General features: G+C 31.2%; 1 long non-coding RNA gene across 1 annotated transcript; it reads right to left on the minus strand.

Annotated features, from left to right (window-relative positions):
• Positions 1-3,142: 3,142 nt before the first annotated feature.
• On the minus strand, positions 3,143-6,394 carry LOC134264622 (uncharacterized). Its single transcript, XR_009991571.1, has 3 exons — positions 6,063-6,394; positions 5,585-5,747; positions 3,143-4,133 (listed from the first exon to the last, which is right to left on the minus strand). It is a non-coding gene; the product is annotated as an uncharacterized LOC134264622 (long non-coding RNA).
• Between the last annotated feature and the right edge of the window lie 1,622 nt (positions 6,395-8,016).

An 8,016-nucleotide genomic window follows, 5' to 3' on the forward strand; every position in this document is an offset into this window, starting at 1 on the left:
TGCCAATCGGTCACACCCGCTGTGTGTTCTTTGTCATGATCGGGAAAAAACGGAAAAATCTGTCGACAATTCAGTATGAATATATTGGCTTTACAATTAGTATGAAAAACTTCAGTCAGGATTTGAATAATTGATAAATTATATTTGCTGACTAGGTCATTGTATCGACCACAAAACTTACAGAACTTAAATTACAGTGCTGAGTTTTCTGAAAGTGACAGGGTAAGGGTAGTAACATACTGGGTAAGCGGGTTAGCGATAGATGTATCTCATATTTGTATCACAGTGGATTCGATGATCACTTTGGACACCTGATATGAGATTATGAAGTGTTACATTCAAAATAGTTCTACTCCAGGACAAACATATATAGAACTTAATCCATGAACAGCTGTCCTATATGTATCTCAATAAATGAAAAGGAAATATAAAAGTGACTATTTTACTAGTCAAACAATTGCAGCTTTTACAAAGCTAATTCCTTGGGAATGCATGTTTCGATGAACGAATCCCAGAAACATTTGACGTCAGCAGAACAGGTGCCCGAGTTCCGCTTCTTCAGACAGTCAGATAACTGGCGGGCCAGTATTCTCAACTGATTTGACGATTGTCTGTTGAAATCAGCCCTCAGTGCTTCCTTCTCCGTCTCGCATCTTCTGGTAGCTTCAATTATAAGTGCCTCCTTCTCTTTCTCGCACCTGGCATCAGTTTCATTAACCTTGCTTTTCGTTATAGTTCCATTTTGGTCACATTTTCGTCTTAATCTGTTTAAATCACCTATTACTGCCCGCTTCTCCTTCTCACACATTCCTCTTTCTCTGTTTTCCTTTATTGATATATATTTCCAGTATCCACAATACCAATCCCAACAATAATATGCTGAAAATAGACATGGTATATAGACTTTTTTTTTTAGATATCAGATATCATTTATCGGGATGTGAGTACTGGTAGATTTGTGACGTGTTTAAATCCCACTAAATTCCATAAAACATGGAAGATAAAACATGACATTAAAAGAGACTGCTATGAGGTCAAAATTCTGTACATGTATATCTGTATTAGAATTGCTAAGATTGATCCGATTTTGAAAAAAAGCAAACAACTAGACTAAGCAAAGCCTTACTTCCGCATATCGTTATTAGTATTCTTATATTTGCTTGAAATTACTGCAAGATATTTCTTTAAAAATATTTCAAAAGTTGTTACTGTTTGATATAAATAAAACAAATTTAAAAACACCAAGATACATAATTATTGAAATATAAATGGGAAAAATATTTCAAGCCCAGTTGACAATTCTCTTTCATTTCTACTGTAATCAAAAAGAGCTACCCTCTAATCGGAGACTACTTAGACTTTTAATCCTGTTTCTAACAAATGAATGCCACAATGACATAAAATGTAGATTTAAGCTTTCAGATAAAAAAAGAGAAAATTCAGACATCTTTCCCATTAACAAGATAAGTAAGAGGCTTCAGTGCTACGCCTCGTTAAGTTTACTGGCTTAGTTTCACATCTGATCGTTGCAACATAAATTACACAGTGTTTTTTTTTTATATTACTTAATGAATGAGTGAGTACATATCCTTCCAAAAAAAGAATCTAGAGTTTAATAGCTGCACGCTGATAAAACAATGAATGTTTTAAGTACAAACAAAACTTGCCAGCATTAACTTGGTCACAACAAGAATTTAATTTGAATGGTTTTTGTTCCACCTGTCGTGGACATAACTATTATAAGCAATTCAATTTTATTATCATAGAGTGAAGCTTTGTAAATTAACCATGAAAATTATGATAAAGTTAAAAAAATGTAGGTATGACATAAAAAACCAAACCAACCCCCCCCCCCCCCCAAAAAAAAACAAACAAACAAACAAACAAACAAACATGGAACACAAACACAAATCATGAGAAGTTCCAAAAGACAGTATGTATTCTTTAACATTATTTTTGCATACAATAGAATCGTGATATACGATGTGATATATTTTAGTTACCTTCGGTCTGAAGTCCCAGCAATGTTATAGAACCCACGAGTGTACACACAAGTCTTAAATTCATGACTACGAAAAACAGTAACACAAATATCATTATTTTTTTAATCAGTTATGAGGTATGTTATGCCAAAGGCTTTTAATTTTTGCGAATCTGATATTTATCATATATTTTTATTTAAATAGAATTGTGCAAGAATTAATAAAGGCTTCTCAGATTAAAAAAATAAAATATAATGTAAACAGAATAAAAAAAAAAATAACATGCTAAGGTATTTTTGTCAGCTCAGGTCTGGATGCGTGAAGTACAGAATGTTTCAGCACAAAATTTCTTATTAAAAAAATTCTTATAATACTATATGCACCTTTTCTGGAATCCACATGCAATTTTAAAATTTATTTAAAATCAAAAAAAATATTGATTATGTATTTAAAAATCATGCATGATAAACAATTAAATTTATCACTTAAATATCTTTCTCAGAGAGAGAGAGAGAGAGAGAGAGAGAGAGAGAGCAAACCTTTGCAGACTTAGAACCACACAAATCTGAACCGCTTCAGAGCATGTAGATTGAGTTGATATTTTAACCCTTTCTCTTCCGGCGCATTTTACGTGATTTTGGAGGCCTTTTGACATGGCATTATTAAATTATTTTTAACTTTTTTAATCCAAGGAGAGAGCTAGGCATAATGCATACCATTTTGTAGGAAATTTATTAGAGATGATATTTTATGACTATTTAGATACTCAACCACTGACCTTATTAGTAAAAATTGAGGTCAAAGGTCAATTAAGTGCAAAATTTTATGGAATTTTTTGATACTTTTTAATCTTTAAGCTAAATATTAAGTATGATGTATGTTGAAATAGGAAATTTGGTATATACCCAAAAAAGAGCATTATACTCTACTACATGAAACACATAAACTTTTTTTCAATTCTGCATATAACTACTTAAAAGGGGTTGCTAAGCAAAGCAGAATTCTTTAATTTTCGGGCAGAAATTTTCATTTTTTACTCATCCTAGACACATTTATGCATTCCAGCACATATAAAAATTAGATGTGAGGTCATAAAATTAAAAGGGACATACAACAGATAAATTGTCTTAAAGTTTGACCTTATTAGAACTATTTTTAGGAGGTCAAAGGTCAAATAAGTGCAAAAGTTTCATCAATTTTTTTCAACACTTTTCAATATTCTTGCCATAATTTTACACAATGGATGCTGAAATGGAAAATTCTGAATATACTCTCAAGAAGGGATCAGAACTGCAATATCCATGCATCATTTTAGTTCAAATATCTGTTTAATGACCTTTAAGTGGTTGCTAAGCAACATCATTTTAAAGTTTTTGGCTATATACATGTTTGTTATTTCACATTCTGGACACATTCTAGACACTTTTTGTATATTTCATGATATTGTTTGTAAGATATATATGGGCCATAAAGATGAAAGAACATTTTTGTATTAAAAATTGACCTTGACACTCTTGTTTTTCAGGGGGTCAAGGTCATATCAGTACAGAATTCTGCTTTAAACTGTAAGTAAATATCAATTTTGAAATGCTTCAAACATGGATAAATCATCTAATAGTTGACGTAATAAAAATGGCGAATGACAAAATTTGCAAGCAAAGAATTCTCGACTGCTTCTTACAAACCCCTAGCAAAACATGTATGCAATCTTTTTGTTGAACAAGAAATCCATTCTCTTGATGCCATTAGAAATAATCTTTATTTTCATGAATTTAATCTAACAAGAAAAAAAAACTAAATGATTTCATTACAAGATTTTTCTGGTATAACAGAGTTTAAGGGGTACAATAAAGACTTGACATTATCTTGGAGGGAAATAATAATAATAGATAGCATTGGCAATATTTAACCCAAAACTGTTTAGTCAATAAGTTGAAAAATTGACGCTTATATTCAAATATACAAATCCAGAAATATTGCAAGATGAATTCCAAATCAGACTGAAATCTTCAACAACATGTTGAAGAGCACTTTTACTTTGTGTCCACCATTCTTTTATCAACTGTCATTTCTCTGTAAGACTGGAGGAAATTCTTTGACTTGTCCAAGATATTATTATTTGCTGTCAAGTACAAGTGATCAGCTTCTATCCTGTAAAAGATTTAAATATTTTGAAACAGATACATGGCATTGTGTATATGAATTTACATTTATAAATAAAATTAAGAATGCTGAAATTACTACAGTTATTTGATTTTCCTTTTAAAATTAAAATTGTATTCATTATGTGATTCAAGTAGTCAATGTATTAGGACTGATAATTCAACAACCTTGTAGTAAACCATCATGGTAAATTTACTGAACTAAAACAAATAGCATATATGGCAATCTGACTAAAGCTTCTGTTTACGCTATCGCAACATATGAAAAAATCTGGCAGTGGATGAAAGATCTAATTTTAATTAGATTGCTACAAAAGCCATGAAGGGACACGTCAATTTTTCAAAAAGTAGAAAATGAGATCTCGAATTAGACAATCCAATCCCACAGATTACTAAATCGTTCCCTCGATTTATAATTCAAGATCTCGAATTACACAATTTGATCTTACAGATTTCTAATTCGCCCTCTTGATTCATAATTTGAGATCTCGAATTACATACTGGTAATTCGTTTTCACAGAGTAATAATTCAAGATCTCAATTTGTTACAACGTCAGTTTCCTGATTTTCTCTGTGCTCTTGAATTTTATTACATATATGTACAGATACATGTAGCTGCAGATCTGTAGCTCTCCGAAAAAAAATATATTGATAGACCGGAGAGCTACAGAGCCACCCATTGAAAAAACTGTATATTTATTGCGCACAAAAAAATGCGCTCGGGTCTCGATTTATTTCTCCATGATTTTAAAGTTGTAATCTCAAAATATTACTAACGGTGTGTTTCTAACATATTCTTTGACTCTTTCCACAACAAAACAATCCTCATAATTGTTGTTAATAGTCCTCCTGGACCTGATATTGCAATCATCAGACATTTCACTTATGTATACTGCCATTTTGGTTTCAAAGATAATTCGGTCCAATATGCTTCGTTCAGATATCAAGTACGGGAGAACTTGATAGAGGAGAGAGTATTTTTTTTTTAATCTTCCATTTTTTGCAATTAAGGCAAGAATTTGATTAAATTACTCAAGAATCGAGTGCACATTTTTGTGCACAATAAATATATAGTTTCTTCAATGGGTGGCACTGTAGCTCTCCGGTCTATCAATATGTATTTTTTCGGAGAGCTACAGATCTGCAGCTAAGATACATCCAACCATTTAAATCAATTAGTGCGTTCTATTTATTTTGTTTCAGCATCCGGTCATTTCCAACCTCTTTCATAACTAATTCAATATATATTTTTTTTTAGAAATATTATGATTAATCTGAGATAACGGATTGTGTAATTTGAGGAAACAAATTGATAATCTGTGAGAATGAATTGGTATTTTGTTATAACAAGAGAATGGATTGTATAAATTGAGAACTCGGTTTACTTTTATAATTTTTAAAAAATTCTATGTCCCTTCATGGCTTTCATAGATTGCATACCTGCATGGCTGCCAGGGTTGTAAAAAGAAAGGAGACAATAGACTGCAATGTTACTTCAGGGCAAAATTCCTGGGGCAAGGCTGTTCGTGAGCGTGGGAGTGTTGATAAACCATCCAGTGAGTTTGACCAGCTATGTATATGATGTACGATAATTGGAAAGTGTCTGAAAAATTGAGAAAATGGAATTTCTAATCACATACTTTATGCAGATTGGAAATACAACAGCAGTCTATAAAAACAGCTTGTTCCATATCTCGGCATTTATTCAAATAGATATCACATGTTTAAATAATGTGTCTGATGAATAATCAAGCATCATAAGTATTATGTGTTTCAAACACTTATTTTTCAAAATGTAAATCAAATGTTTATAAACTTGTATGAATGTAATATCATGAGAATGACATAAATGAAATTAGACTTTATTTTTTGAAATTTTAGAAATACAGAAATTTTCAATACCAAAACAAAAAATTACCTGTTCATTGGTGTCCTTCCATATTAATTGACCTTCGTAGTTCATGGTGGGCTTAGAAAGTGGGTATTCACAGATGAAAGTATTGTAGCATATGGTGAAAGCACCCTAAAAATTCAATGTGAAAGTGGTACATGTACACACTGGTACACACATACTGAAAACAACTATCCATTATTATGACAACTTTGATTTTACTTTGAACTTACGAGTTATTGTCAAAAGCATCAAAGTTCAAAAGCAACACAAAATTGGCTGAACAATACGAAATACGAACACTGAAATATGAAGATCTAGTACATGAATGTGTACATTTAGTTTTCTTTTGAACGTGAATTAATTGCGTTTTAAACTTAAACTATTCAGTCAATATACACGTATTTTCACCTGCTAATACCAAAGGCATGTCCGTATTACTTGATTCATTGATGTGATGATCTTCGTCGTGAAATAATCATGAAAATTGACGTTCAGATTTCGGATCGCCATCATGTTGTTTACAGCTGCCATAGCGGAAACACGTGGTTATTTCAATTCGTATCAACTCATACAGTGATGAGTCGTATTTATTTATAAATGCGAGTTTTTGTATTGTTAAATTTCGTGCCAATATAGATCTAATTAAATTGCAAATTAAGAATACAGTATAACAAGATACAACAATATTAAAAATCTGATTTTTTTTAAGTGAAGATCGACGTTTAGGGCATCTACAATTTTTATCAACGTTGTATATCACTACATGAAATATACATCATTACATGTAGGCTAGATGAATAAATTAACATTTCACTTCACACAAAAGGCAGAACGATAGTATATATTTGTTTTTTAAAATCTATTTTTTTTCTATTATGCATTTATTTCATTAGAAAATATATTTAAATGGTCAAAAAAGTCATAAAACAATTTATTGTTTCGAGTAAGTCGCAACAATATCGACCTTGACGTTACATGTAAATACTGACCGATTTTTCCATAAAAACTATGCGAAGGTCACAAATTAAAATTATCGTAATTAAGAAAATACTGAGCGTAAGAAGGCCTGTAAGGGCTTGTTGGAAAGGAAATTTTTTCTACTTTTACCAGCTTTATTTTGTTTTCCCTTTTTCAACACAGAAATAAAACGTAAAACTGAGCTTTGTTTAAACATTACGAATAAAATCGAGAAAAAACACACAAGTGCAAGAAAATTCTTGTTTTTAAAATACACTTTAAAGTAATAACAATAATTTTTACATATTTTAAAAGCAGAGAAAATATACTTTAAGAAAATACCATACATTCTTTATAAAGTTAATCAGCAAAAAAATGTCAATCGTCTAGAAAATCGGCAATTACTTTGGAAAATTACGCCAATTTAAAAAAGTCACGTTTGTCTTCACAACGTAAAATCGATTAAATACCGGCAATAAAGACAAAATCTTTTTAGATATTTTAAAAGTAGAGAAAATTTCCAAAAAGATGATATATAGTTTATATACCTTCATGCTACCATAAAATAGATACGGAGATCTTATTTTCGCGAAGTCGTGTTTTAACGCGCCATCGGTCAATTTGACCGGTACGGAAGTGAAGGGGTTAATGCTACTCACTTGGCACCGTGATTTATCTGCCCGAATTAAAGAATTAGGAATCCTCTTGGTTACACGTGCTCCAGTCCTTGAGAGGCAATCAATTCAGTCTTTGTCAGTATGAGAAACATGGTGTAATAATGATTTTTTGCAGTAATCAAAGGAAAAATAACACCAAAAAATTCACAACTCAAAAACATTTCTAATAAATTTATATTCAAATTGCTACCCTGATGAACAGGTTTGCCAGGTTAAGTGGAAAAAGTTTTGTACAATTTTGACACTATATTAGAAATTTGGGCAAAATTTTATATATAATTACGTAGAAAACGATATAAAGTGGCCTATCGACGCATCAAATTAATGGATATTAAAGATTTCTT

Source organism: Saccostrea cucullata, unplaced genomic scaffold (assembly GCF_032062105.1).
Source record: "Saccostrea cucullata isolate Sc308-1 unplaced genomic scaffold, CSIRO_AGI_Scuc_v1 ctg11083, whole genome shotgun sequence".
Lineage (NCBI taxonomy): Eukaryota > Metazoa > Mollusca > Bivalvia > Ostreida > Ostreidae > Saccostrea > Saccostrea cuccullata.